Source organism: Mustela erminea, chromosome 1, assembly GCF_009829155.1.
Source record: "Mustela erminea isolate mMusErm1 chromosome 1, mMusErm1.Pri, whole genome shotgun sequence".
NCBI lineage: Eukaryota > Metazoa > Chordata > Mammalia > Carnivora > Mustelidae > Mustela > Mustela erminea.
Genome location: NC_045614.1, coordinates 182,024,279 through 182,047,446, shown reverse-complemented (window position 1 = coordinate 182,047,446; position 23,168 = coordinate 182,024,279). Strand labels below are relative to the sequence as shown.

General features: G+C 34.1%; 1 protein-coding gene and 1 non-coding gene across 4 annotated transcripts in view; one reads left to right on the top strand and one right to left on the bottom strand.

Annotated features, from left to right (window-relative positions):
• Positions 1-23,168, top strand: part of CADM2 (cell adhesion molecule 2) — a 1,075,448-nt gene that overhangs the window by 790,160 nt on the left and 262,120 nt on the right. The gene's annotated exons all lie outside the window — the stretch shown is intronic.
• LOC116581428 lies at positions 18,228-18,334 on the bottom strand. The gene has a single exon (XR_004282059.1). It is a non-coding gene; the product is annotated as a U6 spliceosomal RNA (small nuclear RNA).

The window sequence follows — 23,168 nt, the reverse complement described above, 5'->3', positions numbered from 1 at the left end:
ATTATCATGTTAGAATAACAGCATTTCCTGAACTTCTTAAACTTATTGGTCAATCCACGAATCAATCAATATCTCTCCAGAGAAGTGGAATAAAAATTAATGTTCCTATGGATGCATTAACAGAATATGTATTTACTACCTTAAGTCTGAATGAACTGAAAAGATTCTCGAGGAATATTCTAGAATTCAGTATTTTTGTACTATCTGGATGGGGGGAACTTAACTTGCTTAACAAGCCCCATACAGTAGTTGAGGAAAATATATATCTGGTTGATATTATACACCCTGTCCTAAAAACTTTAGTCTCGCCTCAGGTTTTAAGTTTTTACTTATGTGTTATACGCTTTTAAACATTATAAATGTATTAGAATGACATACTTAGGAAAAATGAAGAAGAGAGCTAGGTGAGAATGAAGAAAGGAATTCAAAAAGGGCTTCTGCTTTGCAGGTAAATATTCAAAAAGAAATGGAGAACAGACTAGAAATTTATGGTGTGCTGATAGAATTATTTCTGAAAAGCATTTTTTTTCCAAAATGCAATATCTGTCTTTCTTCATGTTCTATCTGTCTAGATAGCTGATCTATAATGAGCTGAAGAAGAGATTTTGATCTTTCCTAAGAGTGTTTTGTCAATGATCAGAAAGAACTGGTTTCATTTTTTTCCAAGTTGAACTAGAATGTCATAAATCAAGAAAGGTGAAGTTTTTCAGCAAAAGGGGTAGTAAATGCACTGAACCTTTACAAGTTGGTATAGTATTGTATTTTTCCTTTTTTTTTTTTTTTTTGGTGTGTGTGTAAAATGTATTGATAAAAGAATCTGTGCACCTCTGACACTTTTGGAGGCAAATGAAAATATCATGGGGAGAGAACAAAGATGAGGTTAGCAGGATCGTTCCTAACCAAAGAATTTATAAAACATTAAACAAGTTGGACCCGTTTTAAAACTGTGCAAGACAAGACACTCACATGCATTTGTATTAAAAAAAAAAAAAAGAGAGAGCGAGAACCTTCATAGTGTTAACTGATTTTATTTTATCATTAAGCTCTTTTCAGTGATTTTTAGCTTCGAAGGTGTTGCATTTTAATATTGAAATTTGTCTTCACCTGCTTAAGTCTGTATTTAAATATATGTATGCGCATTTTAGGTGTACATTGTCTCAGTCTCCTATGTGCATATGTTTGTCAAGCAAAATTCATAGAATACCTCAGTTCTTCAATAAAAACCTTGAATGAAGATAGACACTGCTTCTCAGAAACAAAATACATTTCTATATTTCTAACCCAATTTTACTTCCTTTGGTGTAGTCTTTAATAACAAATATACAGTTTACTACAGAATTCCAAACTACCAGTTAAAAATTAAGTATTGTTAGGGAACGGTAACTTTTTTTTTTTCCCCCCTTAGCAAGAATACTGGCAGCCAGGGACTAAGTAAGAAGTTCAGTTTAGGGGAAGAGATATTTATATAGACCTCAAAATACAAAATGCTATTGAGGATCAACAACAACCACCTGTTTATATTTCACATCTTTCTTGGTCTCATTTAGAAGCCACATTTTGGGTTATCACTTACCACTGCTGAATACAATCTTTAGTGTTTAGCAATTCAGTTCTCTTTTTGTTTTCATCTCTAGTTTTCTTCATTTTTTTTTCACTCTAAATTCTCATCTTCATTTTCGTTGCCAGCTAAAAAATATGCTCTTTCTATTGGGTGATTCCCTTAATAAATATATTAGGTAGCATTAGCTGCTATAACAAAAAGAACACATACTGTGCGATGGTTATAATATATTCAAGATATTTTTTTCTGCTTGTTCACTTATTAACAAGATATGAGTGTTCTTGATCTGAGGCCTGGTCCTCCTCCTTCAGAAACAGACTAGAAAGGGCTTTGTCATCTTCTTTAAGGAAAAAAAAACGAAGAGACACAAAAACCTCCTGGATTTCATTGCCCATCTGCCAGTCACATAGTCAGCCAGAATGGGAGGGGAACATGGCAAAGTGTTTGGGATGTCTTAGTGGGTCAAGCCTACAAAATAAACAATCTCCTCAGCTCACAATCTTTTGTCGTGTAATGATATGGTCACACTTAATTAAAAAGTAAGATAGGCAATGCAGTCCAGCTGTAAAGGCAAACAGGAAGGTGAAGATAGCATTTTCATGAATAGCTTAGCTATCCCTGTATAATAACATGATGCTAAGTGAACCTTTAGTATACTTAACCCAACCACAAAAGTACCTGTATTTTCAAATCTCTATTTTCAGATAAGAGAAATGGTCACTTAAAAGTCTTTTCACTTATTTGTGGAGCATAACAAATAGCATGGAGGACATGGGGACTTAGAGTGGAGAAGGGAGTTGGGGGAAATTGGAAGGGGAGGTGAACCATGAGAGACTATGGACTCTGAAAAACAATCTGAGGGTTTTGAAGGGACGGGGGGTGGGAGGTTGGGGTACCAGGTGGTGGGTATTATAGAGGGCACGGATTGCATGGAGCACGGGGTGTGGTGCAAAAATAATGAATACTGTTATGCTGGAAATAAAAAAAAAATAAAAATTAAAAAAAAAAACAAAAAAAAAAACAAAAAAAAACAGTCTTTTACTGGTCAAAAATGCATATGTATTAATCACTTACTGAGTATTTACTTTGTTGACTTATCACTTTTCTATGCAATGTTAAAGCTTGCAGGCACATTTTTATCTGAGATTTGATCAATCATATACAACATCATTCAGAGAGAGACTGGAGATTGCTGCTTACTGGTTTAATGTCCTTGATTTTTCTGTGCTTTAAAGTTACATAAAGAGGGACGCCTGGGTGGCTCAGTTGGTTAAACAGCTGCCTTCGGCTCAGGTCATGATCCCAGCGTCCTGGGATTGAGTCCCACATCGGGCTCCTTGCTCCGCAGGGAGCCTGCTTCTCCCTCTGACTCTGCCTTCCACTCTGTCTGCCTGTGCTCACTCTCACTCGCTCTCTCTCTGACAAATAAATAAATAAAATCTTTAAAAAAAAATAAAATAAAGTTACATAAAGAGATTGTCTGGGTGTCTCAGTGGGTTAGCTTCTGCCTTGGGCTCAGGTCATGATCCCAGCACCTGCACTGGGCTTCCTGCTAAGCAGGAAGTCTGCTTCTCTCTCTCTCTCTCTCTCTCTTCCCCTCTTCCCCTCTCCACTGCTAGGTCTCTCTCTCTTTCTCAAATAAATAAAAATCTCCAACAAAGAAAAAAAGAAAGTTTCATGAAGGTTAGGGTCCATTTCAATATTGATCATTCCTGATACCTCATAGTAAGATCAATGCATTTTTAAATGGTAAATATTAAAGTAATATGTATAAATGTGTGTTTAATGAATGAAAAAGACTGAAAGTTGATGAGATGCTATAATTTATTTTAAATAATAATTACAGTAAGTCCAATAGATGAGATATTTTCTTTTTAAAGAGAAGATATTGTTCCTAGGAAGAAAAACATGAATTTCATTTTTGAGGCATATACTTCTAGCTTTGAAAATTATCTTAAATTTGAGAAACTTGTCTTTGATAACCCTTAATACATAGCTTTAGCACTTTCATGGTATTCTTTGCCTGCATTTTTCTTGTATTCTTTTTTTTTTAATTTTTTATTTTTTATAAACATATGTTTTTATCCCCATTTAACCTCCCACCACATTTCCTCTGCATCCTTTCACATTCTCTGAGGAATATGACTTTTAGCTCTAGCTAAAATTTTACCAAAGAATCTAAGAACAGACACAATAGATGTTGTCTATCAACAAACAAATGCACAGCCTCTTAGTTTAGATGGACAAAGCAAAAAATATTATTCATTTGAGTTCATATGCATATGGATGTTTTAAATTTAATATGAATAGCTTAAAGACATTTTATATGGTGTAATTCATAGTGGAATTTCTTGTCATGAGAAAGAAGCAATTCATAAAAGAAAGGCAATTATTTTCAGCAGTTTAAAGAGGAAGATTTAATGAAATATTTATATGTAGTAGTACAGTCACCATATGCAAAACAGCCTAAACAAAGATATATTTTAATATAAACATATTGAAAAGTTTTCATTTATAAAAACAATTTCATGGTATATTTTATTTAATGCCCATTCTTTATTACTTTCAGCTGCAAAAATAGTATCCTCATGAACATTTTTATCAGTCTTATGCACCCAGGCAGATTACTAGTTTTTTTATGCTGAGAAAAACTCTGGAATTAGAAAAATTAAAAAGTTTTCTTTAAGGCTTCATTTTTAGTCTTTATTTTCCCAAAGGATTATGAAGTCTTTCATCCTAACAGATCATCTTATTCAAGTCAGACATAACATCGTGTGCTATAGTTATTCTAGATAACATTGGTAACTGTTCTTAGCATTCAGAAGACCATGAAAATACTGGAAAGCAGCTAAGTTGAATAGTTTATAGTTAATAGCCAGCAGGTCCACCAGTCTCAGGGTGATAAATCTTCATAATATTCAAAAATGATTGAAGAAGTTTTCATTCAGCTTTTCTGTGTGTGTGTGTAGCTAAATTATTACTAGTCAGTTGGATCTAGAAAATACACATATATAGACACACATAACACATGACTCTCTGCATTTATATGTATACACACACACATACATACACCCATACACATACATACACCAATAATGATGAAAATAAGTTCTTCCCTATAGCAATTTCCTCATGTAATTTTAATAAACCTCCATTAAAAATAGGTGCAAGCAAAGTCAAATGTTAATAAGAATGTTTAATATGTTAAACATGTAACAAATGTTAAACAAGAATGTTTAATAAGCATGTACTTTTAAAGGTATCTATGTAGAGGACTAAAGAACTGAAGTATCAAATAACAAGTTAAGACCCAAACCTTTAAATGCTCATTTACCAGAATTATTTTGTAAACTTTACAATTATTTCAAATCCTAAAAAAGAGAGCATTGGCATTTCTGCAAAACAATTAAAGTTATCCTACTTTAAAAGCTTTTCGCTCTATAATAGCATAATGGCATTACTACTGATAGCATTGGTTCTATTACTGTAGGAATTAATAATATGCTGGTACCTGGCCCAGGTCTTACATACAGAGCTGAAGAGATTTGCATAGCATTTAACAAGTTTTGATGACTATGCTGTAGCTATGTAAGCCTGAAAAAATCCATTCAGAATGCCTTAAGATAATCATTTTCCTTCAGAATTGTATAAACTGAGTTTTCTGTCTATGCAGACTTCTGTTCTTTAGCTCTTATGTATTTTTAATTCTTTCAAATTATACCCTATAAAATAGATTTGATGCTACACTAGGTGAATTTGTGTATTACAAGATTACTAGAGGTTGATCTTCCATTATTTCAGTTACATACAATCTAATACAATAAACTTACTCACTGACATGCCAGACGAATTACATTCTCACTTATGAGAAAACCATGCTCGGTTTAGTTGCTATTCAAATAAATTCATTCACGCCTACATGTTATTAGGTACTAAATTACCTTTAAAATAATTCAGTACTTTAAAAAGTAGAAGGTTTTTATTAAAGGATTTTTAGTACAGGCAACCATTTCTAACATGAATTCGCTGATCTAGAAAATTACCTTAATGCACATATCAATATACAAGCCAGTTGCTTATATTTCAGCAATTTTTAAAAAAATCTATGAATTCATTTTTTGTGTGTAATGAAAATATATAAGCGATTTTCATAGTAAAATCATAATTTTGCCTTTACTACTGTTACTCCAGGAAAATGAAGTTTTAATTGATAAGTTTTTATTTAATTAACTAAAATTAATAACAAGTATCAAATGGGAAAGCATCATTCATTCTAGGTTTAGTGTAGTCTTTCTGTATTGAGAACATTAAATGTATCGATAGAAAAAATGCATCTTTAACTTGTTTATGATAAAAGAGACCTGGTGGCACTTAAGATTTGAAAAAAAGGACATTCGTCTTAAGAAGAATATGAAAGAGAGAGAATAATGTTTTATTAAATACTACTACATGGATCTCTCAAATTCATGTGCATTACTGAACTCAAATCATCATTTTCATTTTTATTATCATCTTAAAACTCCATGCCTGTTATAATGTTTGGCATACAGTGGACCCTGAAAAAATTGTTTCAGGATAGATAGTTGAATAGAAAAGTATTTAATATGAGATCTAGTTTGAAATTTCCACCTTGCCATTCCCTATCTATTTACTTTAAAATTTATGACTTACTTTTATTCATGCTGTTGATGACAATAATATACATCTTGAACTTATTTCTGCTCTTTACTTAGAGGGGCTACATTTTGTGGATCAGGAAAACGTAATTATTTCAACATAAGTGGTAAAGCATTTTTAACAATTTTTTTAAATTTCTTGTATCTTTCATAAATAAATGCCCAGGGGTAATTGTTTTTACTTACCAATTATGTTGATTATATCTATTTACTCAAAGATTCCCATGTTGAAAGAGGAATATGAATCCCATACAACTTTTGTTATATGTAAAATATTTGAAAAATGGGATATATCTTTTGTATGCCTGAAAGTTCTGCTAAATAATATGACTTGATTTGATATGGTCTTTGAATCACAATTTAATTCATTCCTGTTTATTTGTTCCTCTAGTATAAATCAGGTTATACATTATTTATTCATGTTTCCTTTTAAACCATCTCAAATTCATTGCTTATTATATTTCCAAAGTGTACATAAATATGCATATATTTCTTTCTCTAACTTTCATCTACTTATGCAAATTTTTCATTTTGTATTTCTGCATTATCATTTTCATAAATAAATTCCTTATGACATTCTTCTCATGACATTCTAATGTATCTAGTTGCATGGAGCTTATTTGCTGTATTTTAAACTCATGTTTTCATGGTTGGTTCTTCTCCTCTTACCTTTTCCCATATTTCTTAGTTATTTTTTTACTGTCTTACCTTCCTATTCCAATATTTCTGATTAAAATAAAATTTCATTATAGTTTCCCCACAATTTACATCATTCAATAAAAATATATAAAATCAGTGCTCAATAAAAAACTTACCTTAAATTGACAAACTTATAGCCAAACTAATTTGTAGAATACCTTTTCAAGTGTCCCAATTTAGAACAGAAATAGGAGTTAGGACCACAAGAAATGATGAACAATCTTTAGGAAGCAAACTTTAAAATCAAAGTGGATGAACTCACTATTGTTTCATCCCATCTCATATGCATTTGGCAAAGTATGCATAGGTATGGATTCCTACCCTTTTAACACCTCAGCCAGGGAATAGTAGGAAAATTCTTATTGATCTTTCTTTCTTTCTTTCTTTCTTTCTTTCTTTCTTTCTTTCTTTCTTTATTAGATTATATTAACATTTAATGTATTATTTGCCCCAAGGGTACAGGTCTGTGAATCATCAGTCTTACACAATTCACAGCACTCCCCATAGCACATACCCTCCCCAATGTCCATAACCCAGCCACCCTAACCTTCCCCCTCAGCCCCCAGCAACCCTCAGTCTGTTTCCTGAGATTAAGAGTCTCTTATGGTTTGTCTCCCTCCCCAATCCCATCTTGTTTCATTTTTTTTTTCCCTCCCTTCCCCACACAACCCTCTGCCCTGCCTCTCAAATTCCTCATATCAGAGAGATCAGAAAAGTGATCTAAGATATCCATTTGGATGGGATCTAATGTAGCTAGCATAACTCTAGCAAAAGAAAATCTTTTGGAAAGTTTGGGGGGAAGAAGAAGATGAAAATAGAATTGTTAATGTGTTTTTACTATTTGGTGGTTAAAAATGCACTTACTGAAAATCATCATTTAGAAAGAGTGCCATTTCTATTTCCTGTTGAAGGAATATTTCAGCATCAATATGTATATATACACAGTTCTGCATAAAAATAATTGTTTTATTATTAATATAATTCATATTATATATATATATATGTATATATGATGCACTCACCTCCTATTGTTTTTTCTTAGTTGTTGCTCTACTTGTTTAGCCTCAGGTTCCCTTTCTCCTAAAGCTGCTTTGCAGTTCACTTTTTTTTTTTTTAAGAATTTATTTATTTGACAGAGAGTGAGAGAAGGAGAGAGAGCACAACTGGGGAAGCAGCAGAGGGAGAGGGGGAAGCAGGCTCCCTGCTGAGCAGGGAGCCCGATGTGGGACTCGATCCCAGGATCCTGAGGTCATGACCTGAGCCGAAGGCAGAAGCTTAACCCACTGAGACACCCAGGTGCCCCTGCAGTTCACTTTTACTTGTGCATTTAACTATCTGGAGCCATCTGAGAAGAAATATTTGCATGCCATTTTAAGGACACTCTCTTCATACACATTATTTTCATTGTGTAATACACAAATAAATCCCTCTTGCCAAATGCACATGATAGTTCATACTTTCCTTCAGCACAAGAGGACTTATGACTTGATTAGATTTAATCACTGTTAAATCTAAGATGGAATTTTGCTTAAGCCATTGTCCACTTATAAGATTATGAGCAGAATACTTAAGGAGATTCTAGGTATTTCATGACCATAGGTATATATGGGTCATATTTTTTTTGAAAGATTTTTATTTATTTATTTGAGAGACAGTGAGAGAGAGCATGAGAGGGAAGAAGGTCAGAGGGAGAAGTAGACTCCCCATAGAGCTGGGACCCCGATACGGGGTCGAGATCTAAGGTCTCCAGGATCATGACCCGAGCCAAAGGCAACCACTCAACTAACTGAGCCACCCAGGTGCCCTGTATGGGTCATATTTTTTATCAAAAGAGAATGTGAGTTCTTTTATATAATTTGATTTTTTTTTGCAGTCAATGTTTTCTTTTAAACATAAAATTTATTTTTAGATGACTTCATATTTGTAAGGCAACTCTCAGAAACAATCATACCATGACTAAATTCTCCCTTGTTCAACATGAGCATCTTTTTTATTATTCTCTATATGCTACTACACATCTGTAGATATTGTGTTCTTACCATATGTGTAAAGAAAAGTGGACATATGTACATTTGTGAAGATTATTAGTCCATGAGAAACTGCATTTATTTCCTTATGTTTTCTATTAGATTTCCTTAATTATTTATTTTAAGAACAGAAGTAAATAGTACAACAGGTAGGTTAACAATGATTATACTGGTAAAGATGTGAGAGATTGAGAAATATCTAGTGGGCCAGTAGCATATTTATCAATGTACCATAAAGAAAAAAAGTGTTTCTTGGGCTTCCACGGCACTTAAAAATGAATAACATTTCCAAAATAAAGATCAAGACTATTTAAGAGAAATCTGTAAGGTGAGGTGAGGTGTACTCTTATTTACCTTTATAATACGTTATATTTTTATTTTCATTTAAGTTTTGCTAATATTGCGATGGGGTAAAAAAGTGTGGACATCAGGCCAACACATTTATTAAAAAAAAAAAGACTGTGCTGACCAACAAATAACAGTAACTACTTATCTAAAAATAAGCACCTGTTTTGAGATGCCTTTCCTGAAGTAGGAAAATACTGGTACTAGTTATTCTTACTCTTTTCAGTCTGCCTTGTGGATCAAAGTGAACATTTATGAAATAATTTTCCATAGAACAGACAGAAGTCATCCAAGTCAGAATGAAGATTATACAGCATAATTGCTACTAAGTTGTATAAAGAAGTAAATAATAAAACAACAAAAATCTGCCTCAAATTCTGTATTCTCTCTTCAATCACTTTTGTTTAATCTCATTGTCAAGTTTCTTCGAAGGTGTTAATTACACTTAATATCTTCATTTGATCACCTCTCATTTTCTAAAATATTGCATTCTGCTTTCTCCTTTCATTTTTTTTCAATTAATCTTTTTATGGCAAAGCCCCTGAGTCATATTGGTGGTCACTCCCCATGAACATGACTCTGATCTTCTATAAACTTGGTTTTCCTGCAATATTTGTAGTATGAAAAACTTTCATTCTTAATTTCTCCCCTGCCTTTAGATGTACCATTCTCTCTTCAATAATCAACTACTTTAGTCTGTCCAGTAGCTGCTGTTTTGTTCACATTACCCTACATCTGTTTGCTTGGGTGGTCACTTTCTACATTGATTCTGGGCTTAACCCTGTAACTAGTTTTGGCCAATGGACTTGAAACAAACTTGAGAGTCTTGGAAACTGCTTGTTCATTGGGCTGTTGTCTTGGGAGCTAGGAGCCATGATATCAAGCCCAGTCACCACCTGTCATCCCAGATGACAGCCAGCCTATCCCCAGAAGCAGAGTCCCCAAAAGCAGATGACTGGTAATTGACCATAGATGTCTGAGGGAGCACAGCCAAGATTATAAGAACTGTCCAGTGAAGCCCAATACAAACTGGCACTTCACAGAACTGTGTATTACAAAAATGGTAGATGATGTGTGGCACTGTTTTGGGGTGGTTTGCTAAAATGAAAAAAATTAACAGATACACTACTTTTACTTTTGTGCCTAGATCTTAATTAGTGACACCACCATCTATTCTCTCATCTATCTGGAAAACCAAAGTGATTCTCATGTCTTCTTTTCATTTGTCTCTCATCAGTTGGTCTTTAATTGTTGCTGTCATTCTTTTCTATCTTGCTGTTATTTTTAAACCACAAATTATTTTAATACTGAAATAATTGACAATTTTAAACATATAGTTTTGATTACTTAATATATGCTAGGATTATTAGGGCAATAACTAGAATTAGAATGATTTTGTTAATTTTGGAATATGGATTTAAGTGCCTCTCTCCACCCTTAGGTTCTATATTCCATTATTTCTTTCATAACACACAATATTTTGATTGTCTTATATGATGTATGTATGAACCTATAATTGATTCTTTTATTTTATGTTATTTCATTAATTATGAGCCTTCTGAAAGATTTTTAAAGTCTTCTTTTTCAAAAACAATATAAATAATGAAAAGATAGCCTATTTGGTGAGGCTTTTTTCGTTACAAAAACCAGAAACTGTGTCTGTGGTTGTTTCACTAAGATGTAAAATCTCCATCATCTTGATTCCTTATTTAAGCAAGGAGTGTTTGCACAGCTTGCAAAGAATACTTTTGTAGGCAATTAAATCTCTATAGTGTCTCTGTCTCATGGCTATGTTTGCCAGCTTTCTGGACCAGAATTTCTATTCTCATTAACAAAGCTGAGTAATACCCACAAAATCCTTGAAGGAATTTTAAAATTACATTTCTGACAATTGGAGTACAAGGGGGAAAACTATTAAACGTTTGGCATTGGATAGTTATATGAGCGAGTGTCTTTTCTTATGACACCTATAAGTGCCACGCACAGGAAGCATTTTAAAATACTGCCAATACTTCTTAGCTACTTACACATTGCTACTTCACTCAGAAAGACATGCCCTTTCTAAAGTAATCATGGAAACAAATGAAAACAAGTCTTCTGTCAAGCACCTACTCAACATTGCTTTTTGAGTGGATAGAGTATATCATAGGACATTGTCAATGTTGACCTTATTGAAACAACTCCTATCAAGTATTATAGTATGTAGTATGCTTCTACACTTCAGTTCTTTTCACTTGCGTTTATGAGTAAGTCACATGTCTTACTCATAGTAGGTGTTCAATAAATAATATTAGAATAAGAAAAAATTAATGAATAGTAAATTATTTCTCTATTCAGATTTCTTTCCTAACTTTTTACCCCTGTGTCAGCAGGAAATATATCCTGTTATATTATAATAAATGGGGGCAATACATAGTTTAGGAGTCTCAGTAACATGTGTCACCTCTTAAAACTTTCCCTTTAAATTAATGTGTTGGTTAGGGGAGAAAACTTACATAAAGGCAAGAGAGAATTCTAAAATACAGAATTTGAATATAGGTAATAAAATCTAAATCTTACAAGACTGATGGACACTTCACTGGGTCAGTGTGGGTGGCCTGATAGAGACACAGATAAGGGACAACTATGGGAATTTAAACAGACTGGGTTCTTGAAAGTATATATTTAAAATTCAGCTAAACAAGAATGATATGCAATAAAGAGTGCTAAGATTAATCCTTTAATTGTTTTTTTTTCTTGGTAATTCTTATCAAAACTGAGCCTGCTATTGCTACTTTTTTAACATGACATCAACAAAATGTAAATTAAGTTGAGTAATTTGCAAGTTGACAATTAGGTAGCTTTCCATTCATATAAGAAAAATATTAGAAATAAACAACTGTCCTACTTTTTATATTCAGATTCTTTTTTTTTTTCTGGTTTGTATCTTAAAACAATTAGCATATTCAAGGATTAGATCTATGTGTTTGGACAAATGTTGTTGTATTATGTTATAAACAGAAGTGTTTATAGGGATTTGGTTAAATGAAGTAGCTAATGCACAAAAATAAGCCATTAAAATGGCTTAATACTCAATTCAAACCACTGATGACCACTATTTATGGATAAGAGTGTACCCTATTTTCTCACCAACACTTCTGCTTTCTATTTGGCATCCATCCAAATTTCTGCTGTGTTAACATTTGCTCCTGGGAGGAGATGAAGGAAAAAAGGTCCATAAGGTTTCCATTGGCCCAGATAGCAGAAACATCTGCTGGATTCATGAGCAGCCTGCTGGCCCAAGTCAGCAGGGAGAGTTGATGCTTATCAACCCTGCCATATGAGTCGATATTTCCTGTGCCCTGGGGCTGCACAAGCTTAATCAAGAAAAAATAAGGGAGCATATTACATGTCAAAATTCCCTCATTAAATGAACATTATATATTTTTAAAGTAACTATCATGGCATTATAAATTATGACTTTAGTACTAATGAAATTCAAATTGTAACAAATAGCAGATTTTATTGAATTTTATCATTCATTATTCAATTTTGAGTAATGATGGATTCTTTGCATTTAGAACTTTGCTTACAGAGATTTGACCCTTTAATGTGAAGAGCTGTTGTTCTTGGTGAGAAAAAGTTTGTCAAGAAATTATGTAGTGCATTTTTTTTTCGTAGTCATCTTTGTAGGTACCTTTAATTTAGCTGGTCAATTATATAAATGGTGAGATTTTGGATTATAGTCCTGAACATAAACTTAATGAATCATTACTAAATGTAATTATTGATTTTTAACCACGCACATTTGCCATTTCAGAAATACTTGTATTCAGAAGCGTAAACTTATTGCCATGTTGCTGCCAATACCTGATACACTTGCAATTTTGTTTTGTTTTGTTTTGTTTTGTTTTTACAAATGCTCTCTGAGTCTGTGGCTTATCCTATTCAGTGCCCTAAAGTTGAAAAATCTGTGCCTTCCAAGGATGTGTTAAAACTTTTGCAAAACACAGCAGTCAATGCATATCTAAATTTAAGCAATGCGGGGTATCAGCTGTTACTAATAATATGCATCATGTAATATATATTTTATTTATATATTAAATATAGAGAAAAATACATATCTTATATTTATCTTTATAACTATATTTATCTATCTATCTAACACAGCATATATCTTTAGTTTCAGATCTGTCAAAGCATATAAAACTAGGAATTTGAAATGAGAATCAGTTGTTGCACAAATTTATATGTAGAATTCATGAACTATGGCAGTCTGTTTAGTTTCAATCTTATCTGGAAAGGAAACAGGAACAAATAGGAATAGTTTTGAGCATGAATAATGTGACTACTCTGTTCTTATTGGACGAACATTTACCTCAGCAGATAGACTATGCAGAAATGATACTTTTTGTTAATCTGGCATTCTGGTTAATTCTGGTATTTACTAGAGCAGTAGCACAATTCTTGGTTTCATGGATATGATAATATCCATGAGACACAACAGGCTATATCCAACAACAAATGGATCCAAAGGTCTAAGACAAGTGACCCAAAAAGGATGTTAAGAACTAGCAAAGCTTTGTGACTTCCTGAAATGCTTCTGAGTGTGCAGTTACTCCTTATTCAAAACTAGACTGCGTTGATTTAGGTACCACACCTCAGAGAAGCTTTTCTAGAGTCTATTCAGTTTTCTTTCTTTCTTTTTTTTTTTTTTTTTTTTAGATTTTATTTATTTGTTTGAGAGACCATGAGAGAGAACACAAGCAGGAGGAGCAGCAGAGGGAGAGGGAGAAGCAGGCTCCCCACTGATCAGGGAGCCCAATGCTGGGCTTGATCCCAGAACCCCACCAGGATCATGACCTGAGCAGAATCTGGACGCTTAACTCACTGAGCCACTCAGAGACCCCTGGAGTCTATTCAATTTTGATGACTTAGTAGGCATGCTGCCTTCACAAGATTATGTCACCAGTTCCCATTCTCTGGTACAAGGTCATTTAGTCAATCCTCATTTATTATTCAATAAATATTCCCAACTATGAAATGTAGGTGCATAGTCTAGTACACAGGACCTCCCTAGTTCTCATTTACTTTGGATCCAATATACATCTGTGAACTCCTTGAACTGCAAGGATGTTTCAACCAAGAGCCAACTTTTTAGGCTTTCCCTGAAACTAAAGGAAAGACCAAGAACCAGCTGTTAACCCTTTCCTTCCAATATTGTAGTGAGGGATGACTGGTGTTGCTATCAATATTTTTTTTTCAGCTATCATTTTGCAACCATTTTTCCAGAACATGCATTCTTAAAATATAAGGAATCAGTTGAGACTATTTTCAATTCCATCTCAACTTGTTTTATTGAAGTTTAATTTTAATAATTTCCATTTGAAACTTTTCAATTCATTATAATTTTCTATTAACAGATTACAAATGTAGTAACCCCAAAAAGAGATATGAGAAGATGGCATTAATTCTTTTTCTGCCTTATCAGAAGTAGAATTCTTTGAGCTGAATTATCTGTACAAATCTATACAAAGTATCAAGTTTCATTTTAATATTTTCCCACAGCAGTCTCCACTTGCTCTCATAGGGCAGTGTTCCCCTAGATCTAATGTGGCACTACAAAGGACTTGAACATCAAAGCACGTAAACATGGACAAGATGGGTGAAATCAACATTAATGAAATCTTTGTGCATTTAGAAATGATCAAACAGTAAAAAACACATCCTATTAACCACTGTGTTATTACTTTTTTTTTTTTTTTCAAAAGAGAACTTGTTCCTTAGGGAATAGTCCAAGTTGATTTATATGTTACCACATATTGATCAACACTTCATTATTCAGGTGGTATCATTTTGAACACGTTTCATGTGTTCACAAATACATGCCCACTATGTCCACAGCAATATCATATGCCATTTAAAGAATTAAAAGTAACATAAGTTTCTGCCTCTGCTATCAAGAATTTTCTACATGTCTCAGGTTCACATACTAATAGTTTCCTTGGGCATAAAAATGCTGTTATTAGAACAGAAAATACTCTTTTCTATTATATTAATCAAAGGAAAAATTGTTTTATAAAGTTTATAAAAGACACTCGTATACAGGAGAAAAATTCAAATATTTTATTGCCTCCGTTGCAGTCCTTTGGGAACTCATTATTTATTTGAAAGCATGGTGTTGTTCTCCATTCAGGAAAATATATCTTTGAGAAAGTACACTGTTTTAAAAATAATGTGTACAGCCGTAGAGAGTTTACCAGCAATACTTTCCTGTCTCCCAGATACTACTACAGCTTTTAAAACAAGAAATAAAACAGAAATTCTCCATTGTTAATCACAAGGCACTTCCCAAAGCAATGACATTTCAGAGTGGACATAAGGAATAAATTGTCTCTCAGAGAGTCAGGGGGATATGGGTCTATGGGTAACAATTCTGTTTTGGTACAAACTCAAGTCAGTAAAAGTCATTTACCAGATTATTTACAGTGTAAGATTAAAAAAAAAAAGAAAGATTAGTTACCTTTACAGATTATCCAGTAATTTAATGAATTCTTTGATATTTTCTCAATAAGGTTCTTGATTATAAATACTATTTTTTTTATTAATTTTTTTTTATTTCCAGCATAACAGTATTCATTATTTTTGCACCACACCCCGTGCTCCATGCAATCCGTGCCCTCTATAATACCCACCACCTGGTACCCCAACCTCCCACCCCCCGTCCCTTCAAAACCCTCAGATTGTTTTTCAGAGTCCATAGTCTCTCATGGTTCACCTCCCCTTCCAATTTCCCCCAACTCCCTTCTCCACTCTAAGTCCCCATGTCCTCCATGCTATTTGTTATGCTCCACAAATAAGTGAAACGATATGATAATTGACTCTCTCTGCTTGATACATTTATTCTAACATGCAGTGGTAAGACACTGAGGAAAAAGACTCAATATACACCCCTAGAGGACACTGTTTTTTTCTGGTAATAAATCATTATTCTTAAATCAAGGATTTAAGAAATGAATAATATAATATTCATTTATTATCTCTTATAATAATATAAGAGATTATAAATACTATTTTTACAGTGATTCATTTCTTAAATCCTTGATTTAAGAATAATGATTTATTACCAGAAAAAAACAGTGTCCTCTAGGGGTGTATATTGAGTCTTTTTCCTCAGTGTCTTACCACTGCATGTTAGAATAAATGTAAGCTCCTTACTAAGACATTAAAAGCCCTGCATTTTTATGTATTTATATTTTACCTGACCTTGACATTCTTTCTTACCTTGTGTTGGACCATAAGTCTGTTGTTTTTCATGCACCAGACTCAGTGGTTTTTGTTTTGTCTTGTTCTCAGTTCTTCACTAGTCAACCTCTTTCCTGCCTCTTGCTTAGGATCTGTTATATCAGGTAACTTACTTTCTGAATATTGACCACCCCTCTCCAACATTTTGTCCTCTGGCAATTTTTAAATGGCTGGACTTTCTCCCCATTTAGGTTTCAGCTGAAATTTCACCACCTTCTTAGCCAGGCTTTCCTGTATAAATTTCTGTTTTCTTGGTTTTTTTTTTTTTTTTTTAAATTTTTTTCTTTATTTCCAGCATAACAGTATTCATTATTTTTGCACCACACCCCGTGCTCCATGCAATCCGTGCCCTTTATAATACCCACCACCTGGTACCCCAACCTCCCACCCCCCGTCCCTTCAAAACCCTCAGATTGTTTTTCAGAGTCCATAGTCTCTCATGGTTCACCTCTGTTTTCTTGTTTTACTGCTTATATCTAGGCTGTAAGTTCTAAAGACAAAACTTTACAACATTTCTAGCCTGTTCATAGTTTTATCTCTAGCTCCTACTATTTTAAGCACATTCTTGGCACAAAGAATGTATTTGTTGAATAAATTAATGTCATGAAGGATATTTTATAGGCAAAATCTGTTATGAAGGTGAAGATAATTTTTCAGAAACCCTTAACATTATATACGTTTATGTGTATACTTCATATGCCTAATGTGAACTGATTACATATTATTGGATGTCATGTTTGATATCATATTTTTTTCTTTTTTTAAAGATTTTATTTATTTATTTATTTATTTGACAGAGAGAGAGAGAAAGATCACAAGTAGGCAGAGAAGCACGCAGAGGGGTAGGGGGAAGCAAGCCCCCTGCTGAGCAGAGAGCCTGATACGGGGCTCAATCCCAGGACCCTGGGATCATGACCTAAGTTGAAGGCAGAGGCTTAACACATTGAGCCACCCAGATGCCCCATATTTTTTCTTTGATATATCTTGTATCTATGATATCTCAAAATTTCATATTACGTCCCTTAATCCAAAAAGTTATAATTCAAATAGAATCTCTGTTGCTCTTTTACATGAACATCTCTATTCAATGTTCCAATGCAATTATTTAAAATTTCTGCAGAGAATAAGATATGAACAGAACATTAATCTATAGGCAACTTGGCTAATAGTCAATACGATTTTATGCTTGCTGAGTATGCAAGTATGTTGCACCAAAAGAAAGATGTTATCAAAATATATCTTCTACAACTAAGCAAAATCACTAATTCCCAACAATATATTAGGCAACAATTAATTTGATTGTATATATTTTTTTCATTTGGAATCAGGGAATGCTAGCATAAAAACCAGACTGAAGTCCTAATTGTCTTCTCACTTATACCATTCCTTACTATGTTTACCTTATTTTGCTAGCTGTATTTTGTATTTTTTAGGCAATTGTATATTTAAAGTTGGGATTTAATAATGCTTGCTCTATTTTCTTACATTTTTTCATTTAATTTGCTCCTGGCAATGTTATTAGACTTTTAAATTATCCTTGAGGTTATTAAATATTCTAAAATGTATCATAATTCAACTTTATTTGTTACTTTCTTTAAGTATATGGACATTCTAAGACCTACAGGGTGACGTGGAAATTATAGGTATCATTTCCCCCTTCTTCCATGTCATCCTTGTGCAGAGCCATGCTAATCTTCTCTGTATCATTCCAGTTTTAGTATATGTGCTGCTGAAGTGAGCCCTTTTCTCCCTCTTTTGTCTCAGGTTGAAGTTTTCCCCAGGATCTTCAATTTTAAATAGTTATGTCCCACCCATTGTGGGTTTTTTTGTTTTGGGTTTTTTTTTTTTTTTTTTTTTGCTTTCAGAAGATTGATTATTGTACAGTCAGCACTATATTCCTCACCCTGTCTTCAGAAGAGTCCTACCATCTGTGTGTTCCTTTCCAGAATATTTCCTCCAGGTTGACATCTCAATTTAGAATTTAGTTACGTGATTGAGCTTCACTGTGAACCAGACTGTGATTGTGGTCATAAATTTCTTTTCTCTGGAAGGCTGCCTCTCAGATGTTCATCAGTTACCAAGTAAAGCTAGTCAGTTCTATCTAGGTCTTGCGCATTCACCCTGAAAGCAGTATTCTAAAAAGATAAAATGAATTTACACACGCATGATAATTACATGTTAGCATTTTTTGAAGTTATAAAAGTAATTTTAAAATTCTCTTATTTTTTCATAACGCTTTGTGAGAGATGTAGTTTCCTTTTCATTTTAAAATTATTTCCTTTGCTTTTCATTTTTCCACATTGCAATACTTAAAGATCTGTATGAGTAGGAAAAGAAACAACTTTATGAATATGAATGTGAACAATTCATCAAGTTAATTTTTTTCTTGAAAAACTATACATGCTCATTCAATAAATTGTAATTAGAATTTTTGAGAAGATTCAAAACATTTAAGGGAATAAATTAAATATAGATAAATTAATGAAAACAAATATATTTTAATGTTTTTATTTCAAAAATCTATTTCAGCTGCAAAGCTTGATATATTTACATTTAGTCTGAATCCGTGACCCTTTAATAGCTTTTTGTTTATTATGCATTTTCACAGAATAGTAGGCAGAAAAACAAACAAAGAATGAAAAGAACTGGTTTTGTACAAATATATATTTTAAAAATATTGAGCATTCTTTTAAAAATCAGATAATGTTTTAAAACATACTGAGGCAATACAAGCACTAGGCAAGAACATTAAGCTGTCATAGAACAGCATTTCCTAGGATTTTATAAATACTCTCTGAAACTTAGAATTTTATAAATTAAAGAAAATATGATATGGCTGAGTAATATAAAATTAATGGATGAAATTGGAGAAATCTACTTTAGGTAGAAAGAAAAACTGCTGGGAACATCTATAATAGAGAAGGCTGAGGTATACAATCTCACAAAAACATTTTTGAAATGTAGGGGAAGGGGCTGATGTTTCATTTCACCTACATTACAGATTTCTTCAGGCCAGCCCTGATCCTGAAATCAAGAACTGACTCTAATTATAAATCTTACTTAGACACAGCAAATGGTAACTACTTTTGGTATGATGTTGCATAGTTAACTGGGTCACCTACTCACAGTCACTGTGTAGGTTAATTGGAAACAACCCAATGGTAATCCCATTGGTTTCCTGGTCCGCTTGAGTGTCCAGGAAAACCTATTACACATTCTGGAAAAGAGAAAGAGAGGTGAAATTTCTGCAGGAGAATTATGATTCTCTGGGTCAGGAGCTGTGGGAGCCACTGTAAATCTGAAAGAGCCTTTTGTCATGGATCAGAAGCCAGCAAAGGCCCTGGGCCAAGCTTTGAGTACACAGAGCTTCTGCTCCAGGAGTTGGGAGCAGAATGGGTCCCTCACAATGGCCATAGCGAACACCAGGATCTGGTCTACGGGATTGTAACTGCTGAAGCTGCCAGTCTGGCACTGCTATGCTCTGATATCAGGAGGAGAAAGCCCTTTCAACCTTCCTGGCCTTCCAAGACCCACTGCCCGCCAGCTTTGTTTCTTCCCTGCCTTGGTCTGGCAGTTGCAATGGAACACAGGTCTCCAACTTGCTTCCTGTCTCTATGGAAACTGGCAGGCAGCACCAGACTGATGGCCATGCTCCATAGTGGCTGGGCAGAGGGGCGGCACAGAAGGTGGATACCAGGTGTTATACTCTATAAGACAAGCTGAATCCTGAAAGGATAGAGTCAAAGAAAAACAAATTATATGTGGTCACCTAGGAAAACGGAATACTTAACGTTGTTTAGACAAACCTAAAAGCTGAAATGAAATCATGAGAAAATGGCTAGAGAATTCTGTATTTTAAAGAACAGAGGGACATTCCAAAAGTGGGAACATTTTGCACTTAATTTATCAGTCTTAATTTTTCTTCCAATTTCCTTTCTCACATGATAGAGCACTTATTGCTCTTCTCTTGAGAATTTTAAGCTTGTGTTAATAGCATTTGTGATTTTCAATCCAATAGGCTTTAGTATGCAATGTGTGTTTCGGTACACACAACTACTGAGCCACAACTTTCACATTAGAAGGTTATTTGTTTAGACTGCCTTTGGTAATTTAGTGGAAGTAATAGCATGCTATGTGTGCATTTAGATATATTTTTAGACTCTAAGCAACAAGAATGATCTTGAACTTTCTAAGATTCGGGTTCTTTGTATAAATCCCAAACCTGTTGATGGAACAGATGAAAGGGAGGGGGAGGAAGGGAGACACAAAGCTAAGGGAAGACCTAGAGAATAGTAACCTTCCTTTGTATTTCACTGAGAAGTGAATGCCTATTTCTGTCATTTCTTATATTTAAGGACCTGTAATAATACTGTGTATCTACTGATCCATTTAGCACCTGTGTTTTTCATGACCAAAATATGAGAACCTTAATGAGGTCAGTATTTTGCATTTAAAATGGGGTTCTTGAGAGGACAAAAAAAATTTAAAAACAAATCAAAGCATTACTTATGCCACTTGATTCAGATACCAGTACCTCTATTGAATTAAACAATTCTGTAGACTTAGTTGACAGTTTTCTCTAAGCATAAATATATTCCCAAAGGAAGAATCAAAATATGTGGTATTGTTTATCTCATGGGAAGTCTATTCTTTCTCATGGAACAATCACATCTTCAATTCTTTCACACCTTGCTTTTATTTGTTCCCTTCACTGTTGTTAAATCCAGTTCTTCCTCTGAGAAAGTTGTGCTCGTTTTCAGGAAGAAAAATAATGAAGGTCCTCAGTTCCTGTTAAATAGCCCACAAAAGTTGATCATTTACCCAAAAAAACCACTGACTGTAACTCACGCCCTCTCAGATGTGCAAAGACTCACCCTCTGCCTGTCTGTCTAGATATATCTCAGGTGATTACTGCCCTTAGTTAGTAAGCACTCATGCACAGCATGCACGGATCCACTGTTGAGCTCCACATTTAATCTTTAGTGCAGGAAGAGAGATGGAGAAAACCATCGCCTTCACTCATCGTTCATTCAGGAGATAGCAAGGCTTGAATGATGCCAATTTTGGAAGCAGAGCCATGTTTTGGGATCAGTGTGCAAACATGCATTTTTGCCTGTCTGCTCTCTTTCAACAATACTGCTGGCTTCAAAGATCTCTCTCCACTGCTTTGTTTATTGCTCCTCTATAGTGATGGCACATCACAGCTTGTCAGCAAGGTCGAGATAGCCATGATCTTAGAATTTGCTTCTTTATGTACTACGTGACAGTGTGTTGGGTTCTTGGTGGTTAGTCAGTGAAAGCATGCTTGAAATGTGGGAAGCAAGGACAGCTCTTAACTAACTGAGGTCAACAGGAGTCAAGACTCTGTTCACTTGAGTTAGAATTTGGTAATTCCTGATCCAGACAAGAAACGGTTTGAACCATTTTTTCCCTAAGCATATGAGAAATAGAAACATTAAAGGAATAATGGCAGCTTCTCTGTCTGCTATTTAAAGACAGGGTCAGGAAAGCCATCTTTGCAGACTATTGAATAATTGCTCTTCATTAAAGTGTCTTTCACAGCAATAAATTAGCAAATGGTTTCCATATAACTACTGAAACTAGCCTAAATGGGTTTCAATCCCTGATGCTAGTTAGAAATAAACTTGGCAGTCTAAGAAAACTACCAGTTTAGCAGAGTAGAGGCGGGGGAAAAGAAGATAATTTAGAGGACTTTTATTGGAAGAATGATGAGTGGGAGGGGGAAAAGGACTCTTGGAAAATGATTTGAGGATAAAGGGGAAAAGGGACTGAAGAAGGCTCCAAATATGAAGAGAAGAACTTCAAAAATGGAGTTTTATTGCATTGGAAAGAGCTCATTGGTTTTCAGGAAAAAAAACAAAAAACAAACAAAAAAATCCTTTATTTATGCTAAATATGTAGGTAAGAGCCCCAACAAGACACATTAAAGGTGATTTTCCAGTGGTGTGCTATATAAATGATTAACAACTGCCTCTGTGGGAGGGAAAAAAAAAAAAAAAAAAAGACACTGACGAGCTGTTTGCCAATCTCTATAGTGAAAAGACTCTCACTGAGGTCCATTTGAAGCTCATGTCATTAAGCATGAAGTGAGAAAAGTTACATTCGGTTGACTCTCGTGAGCTAGTATGAGCCCGCTCTAGCACATCACAGCTTTTACTTGAATTTCAAGTGTTCCTTCACTTATTAAAAATAGATGTAAAAGGTTGAAATGCATCTTTGAAATGTTTAATTCCAAACTCTATGCTTATTTTATAACAGTTACTCAGTCAGAATTAAGTTCACTTTCTTTCCCAAGCAGGTTTATTTATTTATTTATTTATTTTTGGTTAAGTATGTGAGGTCTGAAGACAGGGTGGGAAGGTTCCGAATCTGGCTGCTGCACTTTCCAGCTGTGTGACTGTGGGCACATTATTTAAACTCTCTTTGCATCAGTTCCAGCATTTTCAAGGTAGAAAGGGTAACAAGATTGGCATAAAAAGTAAATCACTTATAAAAGAAATGCACTTAGAATAGTGCCTAGAATATTGTGAACGCTCAGGTAAGTTTAGCTGTATT